At 38.3% G+C, this 13,610-nt stretch overlaps 1 protein-coding gene across 49 annotated transcripts in view; it reads right to left on the bottom strand.

Moving 5' to 3' along the window:
• The window catches only part of NT5C2 (5'-nucleotidase, cytosolic II), a 139,433-nt gene that overhangs the window by 17,873 nt on the left and 107,950 nt on the right, over positions 1–13,610 (bottom strand). For 11 of the 49 annotated variants that reach the window (XM_070556895.1, XM_070557002.1, XM_070556910.1 and 8 more), the window contains one exon: positions 3,228–3,286. The exons of 26 other annotated variants lie outside the window; for them this stretch is intronic. The gene's annotated coding sequence lies outside the window, so the exon portion shown is untranslated. Of the gene's footprint in view, positions 1–3,175; positions 3,287–10,680; positions 10,712–13,610 lie in introns of all 49 variants that reach the window. 12 more of the 49 variants (XM_070556902.1, XM_070556961.1, XM_070557015.1 and 9 more) reach the window with 3 other exon arrangements.

Genomic DNA, 13,610 nt, shown 5'->3' with positions numbered 1-13,610 from the left:
GACAGTCTAAGATAATTAAGGAAATATGGACGTGAACTGGGAATTAGACGTTAAAGAATTATGACTCATTTTATTAGACATGATTATGGAAGGATGGGAATATGCAAGTGGATGTATAATATAACTCCTTATCTGCCAAAGAAGCATACTGAGTTTGTTTCAGATGAAATAAAATGGATTTTAGGATACAGGAGTTTCTCTCTACTACTGTATATGTCTGAAATTTTCTATAATGAAAAAACTTTTTAGAATCATCACTGCAGTTCAGCATAAAGAAAATACTGTTCCTTTAAACAAGTTTCTTCCAAGTGAAATCTTACGTAAGCATCCTTCCATCAGTCTGTAGGAGTGGGTAAGCCATATTAAAAACAAAAATAAAAAATAGACCTGCTATTTTGCTAAATGCCAAATGAGGCCCCAAAAACATCCATTTCATTCTTATAATCTCATAATAATGCAACTATTATTATTATTATAATTCTTCTATCTACAATTAATATATGCCCTGTGGCTCAAATTGATTTTTCATTGCAGTTAGTCTGCCCATGCAAGTTAGTGATAAATTTTAATAAGTATGATTGAACTTTCCCCTTTCCAAAAGCAATCCTGTAGAACATTTCTGGAAATCCATTTTCAAAGCCAGTACTACTGCCTGCCTCCCCAGAAGGGAACTGAGTGCTCAGAGACAGGGGAAGGAAGGAGGCTTTCATGTAGCTGCTTCTGTACCTTTAAAACTTGTAACATACTAGGGTATTTATTCTTTTTAATTAAACTGAAATTTTTAAAAAGCAAAGTAAGCTTTCAAAGTCCTTTAATAAACATTTGTCATATTTAAAAAGCCTAAAATTCTTAAGGTCCTTTAAGGAAATGCTTGAGTCTCGTCTCATCAGAACAATGTTAAAAGCGGCCGTCATTTCTTTTGTTGTCTCAAGGGTAATAATAATTTAACGCTAACCCTGGTTAGTATTTTCAAAACTGGCTATATTTTTTTCCTCTCCTCAATTCCAGCCCCATCCTCCCTCTTCCCCCAACAAATAACTTTCTGAAGCGTTAAAGTGTGGAATTCTTAAATCTAGATGATGTACACTGTGGTGAAGGAAATGCTATATATTAATACAAACTAACAGAGAAAGAGCTGGCGTATTATCACAAAACCAGGAAAGCATGGTATTCATTGATGTCAATTTGAATTATTTTGAGAATATAAAACAACATCTCTCACCCCATCTCATGTTTTCACCCCAAGTGAAAGCAAATCTCATTTTAACAAAATTTCCCTAAAACAAAAATTACTTCTCAATCTTAACAAAGCCCCACTTATTTCAAACAATATTTAATGAAACAAAATTCCAGTACAGTTAAATAATTTGAATAATCCTTTGACATGCATTCTAATAAGATGTGGCCCATATAAAATATTTTCAATTACTAATTTTTCAGAAGGATAATTTGCTGATAGATCTTAACAATGGGAGACAAAACTCAAACCTTAATCACCCCCACCCAGGCTCATCCCTAAATGAATAATTTTCCCTAGTTAGAGAATCTATAATTATAGAGTGATGGAGTAATGGTGATTAAAACTTATGTCTATGAGACAATTTGGAATGAACTCAAATCAATTTACGCAGAATTTTTAGTGGAAAATAAAATACAGGGAGGGGAAAAGAAAATCTCAAAACCCTATTTTGCCAGCACAAACCCTAGAAGAGCAGAAACTCCAACACTATACACTTGCCACATTGTGTTTACTCCAGGGCAGAACTTCCCAAGTGTTCATCCGAGGTGACTTTCTAGAAACTCCACCTTCAGAAATAAACACTTTAAATTTCCTTTCTTTCATTAAGTTTAGGGTACTTCCCAAAAACACAATATATTTTTCCTACTTGCTGACCTTAAGTTACACAGCAAGTACAAACATCAGCTGAAGCCAGGATGTGGGTTTGCCTCCGTCTCACCCAAAGCTCATTATAGTGTACTATACCACAGTCACTGTTAAAACGAACGTCTGCATCACACAGGCCATCAAAATTTAAAGCTTGGTGTTAAAACACACTACTCTCTCTCCAATTTCTTTCATCTAGTCCAAAATAAACTGCACAGGTGGGAATGGATTTAGCAAAGAGAGTCCAAGTTCTATTTTGACAACGCTATCTATTTCACTAAGCTCTATATTAATCAGTAAGACCTACAAGCTATTGGCATTTTCTCATAAGCTTCCTCGATAATCATTTCAGTAACATGAACTCGTGGGTCACTAAAGCATCTGCTAGACAACTATGTATACAGTACAACCAGGGCTGGAAAAGCAGGACTGTAGCTGCACAGAGCATGGGTTTAGATGTTTTGTTCTAAGTGTCCCTTCAGAACATCACAATTTGTTCTGAGCTGGTGGCAAAACTGACTATTCCTGAAGCCTACAAAGTACCACCATCCCTTGAAAAACAAATAAATAAACAGCAAAATTCCTTTTTTAATCCACCAGGCCCTTCAAAGCCAGCCTCGACATCTGTGGGGAACCATATCTAACACCTCAGACTGTAGAGCTCCGTGCCTCTCCACAGCTGCAAAGGCTCTAATTTCAATTTCTCTCTTAAAATTGGCAAGTAAATGATGTATAACTTCAAGCTCAATTCTTACAACTGACTTTCCAAGACACAGCCAATAGCTTCAGAGTAAACACAACCTGACACATTCACTGCTTATTTCTTCTTCGAGAAAGTCCTCAGGCCTATCCTAATTAACCCAATATCCAGAGACAAAGGAAGAAGTTATTTTAAGGGCCAGAGTCCAAAAATGTGGACTGCTTCAGCCACTAGGGCAGCACACAGTGTTCTCAGGTTACATAACCAGACTATAAAGAGAACAACCAAAGCTTTGAGAGCTGAAGCTACTGACAGCATTTAAAGATATTCTTTACTTCATAATCTGCAAGGAAAAAACAGCTCTTCAAAAAATATCGGCTGCATGTTGTGGGGATGAAAGCTGAGGGCTCTGTTTTGAATAGATGTTATTCACATAAGATAGAACCTATGTTAGAGGACACAGATAGTCCATTTGGAATGTGCTAAAAATTTTCTGCAGGGAAGTCTAGAATTCTCATGCACTTTTTACCTTTGCCACCAAGACACACTGTGTAGTAGTTTACAGATTTCAAGAAAAAGAAAGGGCAAACCTCGACAGAGGTTCCAGCCTAGCAGAGTGCTGCTGCCAAAATGAGAACTCACACGAGGCAGACGCAGATGCAGAGTGTCACTCCAGTCTTGAAGGAGTTACACTGGCTCTCCTGTTAAAAACAAAACAAAGCAACACAACAAAACAAAAACAAAAACTGGTTTTAAAACTGTTGTGATGGGCTGGAACAGAGAGACACCATTTGGAAATTGGTATTTACAGGAGTTACTGCCCTCCTATTTAGAAGCCTCTGACCATCACTAAAATTCATCTAATTGGCCATAACAAGTATTGAAGATAAGCCTAAGTATTGTGCATTATTTACTTTTCTGGCACCCTGAGCCTGGAATACAAGCCAAGTCTGATCCTCAAATGTTAAGTCAAAAGACAAAAAAGGAAAATAAATTTATTTTGTCTTAGTTTATTTTCTCTAGCACATTTCAGGTTTATGAGATAGAAACTGAATGAAGCTGGTAAAGTGTTTAAAACTGACCTAGAGTAAGTGAACAGACTAAATAAGGCATAAACCAGAGCAGTCTCATCTGGCTTTTAAGTACCCATTTAAACTAAGTCTATTTGCCTGTGTCTAAATACCTACCTACTTTTCTACCCCTCCAACACTTAAATTTGTCATCTTGATATAGACAAGAACCAACTTCATGCTGCTAAAAATCTAACCAGACGTCTAAATACGGAATAGAAAGAAAATGTTTTATTTTGATTCTGTCAGTGGATATTTGCCCTCAGTAAGAAGAATGATATTATCCTACTTTCATAAAGTACATACATCCTTTAAAGATACTGACACTTTTAAGGTATGCATTATGTTTAACTTTATAGGGAGTCATTTTCCCTAGAGACATTTAGGTTTTTGAAAACATGGAGAGACTCCTCTAACTTCTGAATTTTTTGTGAAAGGGAGATGGTACTAATAATAGAAGAGCAGAAATGACTAAGTATAATGTCTAAAAGTCCTAAAAACCTTACAACTAGGAGAAACCACGACCACCAATCACTATGAAAACTAAAAATCCAACCCAACCACCCAAGAACAGTTCTTCGCTTTTATGCTGTAAACGTGATCAACGTCAACATCAACAACTAGAGAGTTGTTCGGGCTACGCGATGTTGGTTCTCTGAGACTATAACCAGGAAAGGTAACAATTCACATTGTCGTTAAGGAAATTTTAAATAAAAGTCTTTCCAATTCTCATATAAACAGATACTAGAACTTTCTACTTTTCAAAATTATTTGAAAACCCTAACACAATAACAGACATAGTCAAAAATTTTATCTCTAACCCAAGAGATCACAAGTGATCTAAACAAAGATAATGAAAATTTCTAAAAACTATTTCAATTTTAATTACTTAAAATACAAAAGCTAGGGGCCGGCCCAGTGGCGCAGCAGTTAAGAGTGCATGTTCCGCTTCGGCAGCCCGGGGTTCGCCGGTTTGGATCCTGGGTGGAGACATGGCACCGCTTGGCACGCCATGCTGTGGTAGGCATCCCACATATAAAGTAGAAGAAGATGGGCATGGATGTTAGCTCAGGGCCAATCTTCCTCAGCAAAAAGAGGAGGATTGGCAGCAGATGTTAACTCACGGCTAATCTTCCTCAAAAAAAACAAAACAAAACAAAACAAAAGCTGGACACTATGCAACACTTTTACCAATATGAAAGAAAATCAACTCCCAAATGGCTAGATATGTAAATAACGAAACAGAGTTTGAAAAACTACCAATTTCAAGTCATTGCAAAAGCAAAATTAAATGGCAATTAGGAAATGTATTTGTTTAAGAATTATTAAGAGTATTAGAAGAATGTTTATTTTAAAAATACACGGAAAAAAATTACCTAACTCCAATTTTTTTCCCTCTGAGAATCTGTACATTTACTAGGAATTTGTATTTAGAGTATTGTTTTCAATTTAAAACAAGAAAACTGAAAATTATTGAGATAACTTCAAAAAATCCTCTTTAATCAAAGGAGCTGCTTGTAATTTAAAAAAAATTGAAGCTAATATGTAATTTTTCCCCCAAAATAAGAACAGATCACCACACTTAAATATCTGTACTAAAGTTAGAGAAATGTAACAAACATTTGGATGCCTACTGTGTACCAGGCACTAGATGCCAAGAACATAAACCACAACAGCTCTTGGTCCTTGGCCTGAGGGAGCTCATAGTGCACTACAGGGATATACAATTAGATATTTATAATAAATTTTAGAAGATCAACAACGTAATATAACTAAGGAGGTACAGGGGAACAGAAAAGGAGCCAATTAACCCACCCCAGGAAGTCTTCTTGAAACTATGTATGATTTATACAGGCTTATACAGATAATTCATTTTTATAAGGACTATATCAAGGTTCTATAAAGTTTACCAGACAAACTTTCTGAGACTCAGATGCAGGTAATATGTTCCAAAAACTCACAGCAGGGTCAGGCACGTCAGTTATCGTGTGCAATGGGCTGTGTGAAAGTGTGAAAAGTGTTGGTGCGAGTCTCACAGTAGCTACGCAGCCACAGCTGACTTCCCTGTGGAAATGACAGCCAAATGTGGCCAATTTCGTGATAACAGTCAGCCCTAGATTTTTACTTGTAATCTCCCAATTTTCAACTTCTGACTCAATTTGAAAAAACCAACAAACTCTACTTGAGACAAACTATGGTGGTCTGAGTTGGGCCCACGGGCCACCGGTGTGCAAACTCTAGTGTACCCTGTAGGTCAGACACTTCCACATAAGTTCTCCCAAATAAATGAAATGTTTTGACTGTCCTCTTCAGAGTCTTAAAGAAGCAAATAGATTTAGTACTTAATGAACTGGAAATTCAAGTGGAAATAAACTCATTCTTCAAGAAACACAGAGTAGCCTAGATAATACTATTACTCTATTCATCTCAAGGAAAAATTGATGGGGTGGATAAAAAAAACTTAGGAAATAAAGGAATCTTCATGTAGTCACTTACTTTGGTCCCCTACCACAATGCCATGACAATTATGTCATAACAATAGTAATTACCTGAATTTGATTCCTTTTCACAACTGTCAAACCAAACAAACGTTCCCAACATTGAAAGAATCACAATCACCTCAGGGTCTGCCGAAGTAACCGACTCTTAAGAGCTCCCTGACACAGCAGGCTCTATCCGTTAAGCTTTAACCTACACAGCTGACTCCATTATCATTTGTCCTTTGCCCAGTGGCCATTATCCCTATTATAAAGCAAATATTCAGAGAATGTGTAAGCAGAAAAGAGATAAAAAATCAAAGGTAGCTATTATATTAGGACTACTTTGTAAACAAATTTACCCATGTTGAAAACAGCCTGCGATATTAGGGGAAAAAAGGATTCATTTTAGTAATTTTACTGATACAACTAATAGTATTACATGACATTTATTCACAAAAAAAGTATCTGGCTTACATTTGAATGCTTTTATGACTGGCAATGGAAAGTAAAGAACATAAACACTGGCAACTGCAAACTCAACCACTGTGCCATTGGGTCAGCCCCTTATCTTTAAGAAGAAATATTAACGGGCCGGTCCAGTGGTGTAGCAGTTAAGTTCGTGTGATCTGCTTCAAGCCATGCTGTGGTGGCATCCTACATACAAAATAGAGGAAGACTGGCACAGATGGCAGCTCAGGGACAATCTTCCTCAAGCAAAACGAGGAAGATTGGGGGGCCAGCCCAGTGGTGTAGTGGTTAAGTGCACATGCTACCGTTTGGTGGCCAGGGTTCGTGGGTTCGGATCCCAGGCCGGGACCTATTCACTGCTCATTAAGCCATGCTGCAGCGACCACCCATATACAAAATAGAGGAAAACTAGAACACATGTTAGCTCAGGGACAATCTCCCTCACTCACACACACACACACACACACAGAAAACTGAAACACAGACAAAAGTTTACACTGTTGTATGTTTCATTAAAAAAAAAAAAGTGCTGGGGCCGGCCGAGTGGCACAGTGGTTAAGTTCCCACATTCTGCTTCGGTGACCCGGGGTTCCTTGGTTTGGATCCCTAGTGCGGATGTACGCACACTCATCCAGCCATGCTGTGGTAGGCGTCCCACATATAAAATAGAGGAAGATGGACACAGATGTTAGCTCAGGGCCGATCTTCCTCAGCAAAAAGAGGACAATTGGCAGCAGATGCCAGCTCACAGTTAATCTTCCTCAAAATAAATAAATAAATAAAAAGTGCTCTCCCCACATATATGGTCAAATGATTTTTGATAAGAATGCCAAGACCATTCAGTGGGGAAAGGGCAGTCTTTTCAATGGTGTTGAGAAGACTGGATATCCACATGAAAAAGAAGTTGGACCCTTACCTTACACCACAGACAAAAATTAACTCCAAACAGATCAAAAACCTAAACACAAGAGCTAAAACTATAAAACTCTTAGAAGAAAACATAGGGGAAAATCTTCATTGTATTGAATTTGGCAATGATTTCTTGGAAGTGACAGAAAAAGCACAAGCAACAAAAGAAAAAAACAGAAAACAGATAAATTGGATTTCATCAAAATTAAAAACTTTTCTGCTTCAAAGGACACTATCAAGAGAGTGAAAAGATAAGCCACAGAACAGGAGACAACATTTGCAAATCATATACCTGATAAGGTATTAACATCTAGAATATTTAAAGAGCTCCTACAACTCAACAACAACAAACCAAACAACCCAATTAAAAAATGGACAAAGGAGGCGGGCCCGGAGGTGTAGCGGTTAAGTTCACATGCTCCACTTCAGCAGCCCGGGGTTCACGGGTTCAGATCCCTGGCGCAGACCTAGCACCACCTGACGAGCCATATGCTGTGACAGGCATCCCACATATACAATAGAGGAAGACGGGCACAGATGTTAGCTCAGGGCCAGTCTTCCTCAGCAAAAAGAGGAGGATTGGTGGCAGATGTTAGCTGAGGGCTAATATTCCTCAAAAAAAAAAAAAAGTACAAAGAACTTAAATAGACATTTCTCCAAATAAGATATATGATTGGCTAATAAGCACATGAAAGATGCTCAACATTGCTAGCCTTTAGGGAAATGTAAATCAAAACCACAATGAGATACCAACTCACACCCATTAGGATGACTATTATCAAAACAACAACAACAAAAATCTAAAAATAACAAGTGTTGCCAAGAATGTGGAGAAACTGGAACCCTCATGCATTGCTGGTGGGAATGTAAAATGGTACAGCCACTGTGGGAAAGAGTTTGGCAGTTTCTCAAAAAGTTAAAGATAGGGGCCAGCCCCGTGGAGTAGTGGTTAAGTTCAGCATCCTCCACTTCGGTGGCCCAGGTTCTCGGGTTCAGATCTTGGGTGGGGACCTACACCACTTGTCAGCCGTGCTGTGGCAGTGACCCACATATAAAGTGGAGGAAGACTGGCACAGATGGCAGTGCTCAGGGCCAATCTTCCTCAAGCAAAAAAAAAAAAAAAAACAAAAGAGGAGGATTGGCAACAGATGTTAGCTCAGGGCTAATCTTCCTCAGCAAAAAAAAAAAGTTAAACACAGAATTACCATATGATCCAGCAATTCTATTCCAGCAGATATACTCAGAAGAACTGAAAGCAAAGACTCAAACAGATACTTGTACATCAATGTTCACAGCAGCATTATTCACAATAGCCAAATGATGGAAACAACCCAAGTGTCCATTGACAGATGACAGATAAACAAAATGTGCTATATATACATAATCAAATATTATTCAGCCTTAAAAAGTAGTGAAATTCTAATACATGCTGCAACATGGATGAAACTTGAAAACATTATGCTAAGACATATAAGCCAGATACAAAAGGACAAACATTATATAATTCCACTTATATGAAATATCTAGAATAGGGAAATTCACAGAGACAAAGTAGATTAGAAGTTATGGGGCTGAGGGAGGAGGGAATGAGAAGTTATCGCTTAATGGGTACAGAGTTTCTGTTTGGGATGACGAAAAAGTTCTGGAAATGGATAGTGGTGAGGTTTGCAAAACACTGTGGATGTACTTAATGCCACTCAATTATACACTTAAAAATGGATAAAACAGTAAATTTTACATTATGTACATTTTACCACAATTTTAAAGGAGAAAAAAAGGTGTTCTACCTTGTTTGAGATGTCTTCAGTGACAGTACACCAGTACTGTATAGTACTTTCTACTTAAGTTGTTTTTCCTCACTCCCTTTTTATTTTTTTTTGAGGAAGATTAGCCCTGAGCTAACATCTGCCACCAATCCTCCTCTTTTTGCTGAGGAAGACTGGCCCTGGGCTAACATCCACGCCCATCTTCCTCTACTTTATATGTGGGACGCCTGCCACAGCATGGCATGCCAAGTGGTGCCACGTCCGCACCTGGGATCCGAACCAGCGAACCCCGGGCCGCGGAAGTGGAACATGCGCACTTCACGGCTGCGCCACCAGGCCAGCCCTTCCTCTCTCCCTTTAAATACCTCAATTGCCAATAAGTTTGGTGAGGATATACAATAGCTGACTTCAGTAAATACCACGCAAAAAATGCTCATTTAAATGTCGTGTCAAAATGTCAATTTCAATAACAATACAAGATCAGAGTGCACCTACTCTGCACGAGAGATCAAAGACCCTGAGAAGCTTCTGCTCCTAGCAAGATAACCCTCTAATTTATGGACACCAAGAACTAGTTTCTCTTAATTTCTTCCCTGGTACTCTTAATAGCTTTATTCTATCTTCTCTCCTTACTTTAGCCTTGTTAATGCAAAGTGCTTAGGTCTGTCTAATTGGATTTCATCCCTGGTGGGTAATGATACGGGCTGGAAAGGAGAGGAGGGCAGAAAAATTCAAAAGGGAGGAGTCTAAAGTATATTTTCAATCCCTCCCAAGGTTTTGTCATTGGGGGGAAAAAAAGGACAATATTAGAATTCTAACACTTGGAACAGAGTACTTACACAGTACTCTTTAGGCTTGATTTCCTTAAGATTATTTTTAAAAATTGAAAAAAAAATTGTGTAAAACTACCTATATTCTAAGGATGAGGACTACATTCAAATGCAAGAGAAAAATGCATTTTGCCCTATGGAGGATTTCCATTTTTGGTAAAAAAAAATGAAGGATCTTTTTTATTTGAGCTTTTTTCTCTTATTGATTTCTCATTTAGAGGTTAGCAAATAATTTCTGTTCCTCTGATAAGTGGGAGCAGCATGAGAAATGGAAAGTGACCTGAGTGTAAATTCTGGTTGAGTCTTAAGTTAATTGCTGGCTACGTGAAAGTCATTTTACCTCCTGACTTGGCCGCCTTCATCTGTAAAATGGAGCTGGTATACCCTGTCTCAGTGGGCTGCTGTGAGGATTAAAAGGTATACTGTACACAAAGTACATTTCCTAGGACATAATAGCACATGCTTAGTAAACGTTTGTTCTCTTCCTCCCGACAATTTCTCAGAAAAATGGGAGGGACTGGACACTAGTTCTGAAATGGTAACAAAAATAAGGAACTTACTGCTGGACTTACCCAAATGGCTCAGAACCTATAGGTGTTGGAGCTGGAAAAAAATCAGAACGTGTCTCTTTTTGGATCTTTGAGCCCAAGAGCTGCCCCTCCCTCCCCCAAAAGGAGACAATTGAAAAATCAAGATAATTTCCTAAATGAATCAAGTTAGAAATAATACATTTTTCATAATCTTAAACCAAGAGTCACTCTATATTTGTGAAGAACATTAAGCAAATATTAACAAACCCTCCCCCCACCCAAAAATGTTGCCCTTGTCTCCCTTGGGGTAAAGACTTCCGACAGTTTAATTATTCTACATATATAATTTTGATGTTAACTCCATGGAACTTACTGCATGTTTAAGTCTTTCACGTAACCCAAAGGTCAACTACTTCTTTCCACTTAAAAGAACCCTAACCCTAACCCTAACCCTAACCCTTACACTTAGAAGCATATCAGTGATACCTTTGTCATAAAGAAAATCTTTTTTCTTTTTGGTGAGGAAGACTGTCCCTGAGCTAACATCTATGCCAATCTTCCTCTATTTTGTATGTGAGACACTTCCACAGCATGGCTTGATGAGCAGTACGTAGGTCCACATCCAGGATCCCAACCCAAGAACCCTGGGCTCACTGAAGAGGAGCATGTGAACCTAACCACTACACCACTGGGCTGGCCCTCAAGAAAAATTTTTTAATTTAAGTAAGGATCTGTTCTCAGAGATCTATTCCTTCAGCATGATCCTGCTGAGAAATAACCCTTCACTGGAAAGACTGCTTAATTTCTATGGCGACATAATGTGATGCCAAACACCATGTCATTAAAAAGCTACTCAGAAAAGAATTTTATCTATTAAGTTCATGATGATTTGCAATACTTAAAAAGAAAATTAAAGACAAAAGAGTGATTAAATATTCCACTGCCATCTGGCTAACATTCCAGATTTTTCCATAATATATTGGGGTATAAATGAGTTTTATATTGATATTTTTCTCCTCATTCCTTAGATCTTCCCTTACAGCCCAAGTTCAGTATATTAATACTTTGGTATCACTACTCAGAGCAACAGAACTACTTTCATTGCATTAATCATTTTATATACATCATTTCATGTAAACTTATACCAATAGTTTATCCCTCCCCCCCCACCCCGACTACCCCACTTTTGGGATTAAATGAAGAAACTGAGACTCAGGGAGATTAAGCAACATGCTGGTGGCCAAGAACTAGCTAAGGTAGAGCTGGGATCCAAATCCAGGTCTAACACACTCTGAGGTTTCTGCCTTTTTCTCCAACCATACAGCCTCTAGTAAAGATAAAAATAAGACTGGGCCTAAACTCAGAGTATATAGGACTTAACCTTTGAAACAGAAAGAGGATTATTCTGGCTTTTTTTTTTTAATCACTTTTTACACCTAGATTACTCTCATTTAGCCACTGGCTAACATTTTGCTTGTTAAAGAAAGCACGTTTTGGGGGCTGGCCCTGTGGCCGAGTGGTTAAGTTCACGTGCTCTCCGCATTGACGGCCCAGGGTTTCGCCAGTTTGGATCCTGGGCGCAGATGTGGCACTGCTCATCGGGCCATGCTGGGGCGGCGTCTCACATGCCACAACTAGAAGAACCCACAACTAAAAATACATACAACTATGTACTGGGGGCTTTGGGGAGAAAAAGGGAAAATAAAATCTTTAAAAAAAAAAAAGAAAGTACATTTTATAGATCAGCAGTCTGTCAGATAGTGACCTATAATCATAAGGAGGTGATATAAGTATTTTATGTCACTCATTTAATCAGAAAAGAATTTCTCATTTAAAACCTCGGAAATAAATTTCTGGGTATAATATTATAAAACTAACAGAATACTAACAGTAACAGAAAACACAGGACTATTTATGTCTACCTGTCACTTGAAAAATGAACAAGCACTAAAGAACCTAAAACACACCAACTCTCCCCGTGTTTTCTATTTTCACTCTATTGTCCACTGTTGGTAATAACAAATTCAGGAAGAGAACATTTTTAGCAGTCTTCTATGCAAACAAAAGCAAAGAAATAAAATTCAAAAATAGTATGGGGGGAGGGCAAAAGGGGTGATTAGGCTTACATGTGAGGGGATGGACTATAATTAGTTTTTGGGTGGTGAACATGATGTAATCTACACAGAATTCGAAAAATATTATGATGTACATCTGAAAGCTATATATTGTTACAATCCAATGTTACTGCAATTAAAAGAATTTTAAAAATTAAAAAAAATAGTATACATTGGTCCCTTCATTCTGTGGATAGGGAGTACAGTCAAGGCCACTTGATATGGGGATATGTTCTGAGAAATGTGTAGTTAGGTGATTTCATCGTGGTGCGAACATCATAGAACGTACTTACACAAACCTAGATGGTATAGCCTACTACACACCTAGGCTATATGGTACTAATCTTTTTTTTTTTTTTAAAGATTTTATTTTTCCTTTTTCTCCCCAAAGCCCCCCGGTACACAGTTGTATAGTTTCAGTTGTGGGTCCTTCTAGTTGTGGCATGTGGGATGGTGCCCGAGCATGGCCTGAGGAGCGGTGCAATGTCTGCGCCCAAGATCCAAGCTGAAGAAACCCTCCACCTCCGAAGCAGAGCGTGCGAATCCGGCCACAGGGTGGGCCCTATGGTACTAATCGTATGGGACCACCCTTGTATATGCCATTCGTTGTTGACTGAAATGTTGTTATACGGTACATGACTGTAGCTGGGTTAAAAAGAACTTTCTTGCTCTCTTACAAGTACAAAGACCTAATCTTAGGTTGACTTTGAAGATCTTTTTTGGCTTAATTTGTCCTGGAGAATGCACTTACCTGTATGACTCAGCTGACTGTCCCACGTAAGTATAAAAAAGCTAAGGACTGCTCTCAGATAAAGACCATAAACAAAATCTGAGGTCTAGAAAGGACCCACAGTAGGG

Source organism: Equus przewalskii, chromosome 1 (assembly GCF_037783145.1).
Source record: "Equus przewalskii isolate Varuska chromosome 1, EquPr2, whole genome shotgun sequence".
In the NCBI taxonomy this organism is placed as follows: domain Eukaryota; kingdom Metazoa; phylum Chordata; class Mammalia; order Perissodactyla; family Equidae; genus Equus; species Equus przewalskii.
This window is presented reverse-complemented; position numbering and strand designations above follow the sequence as displayed.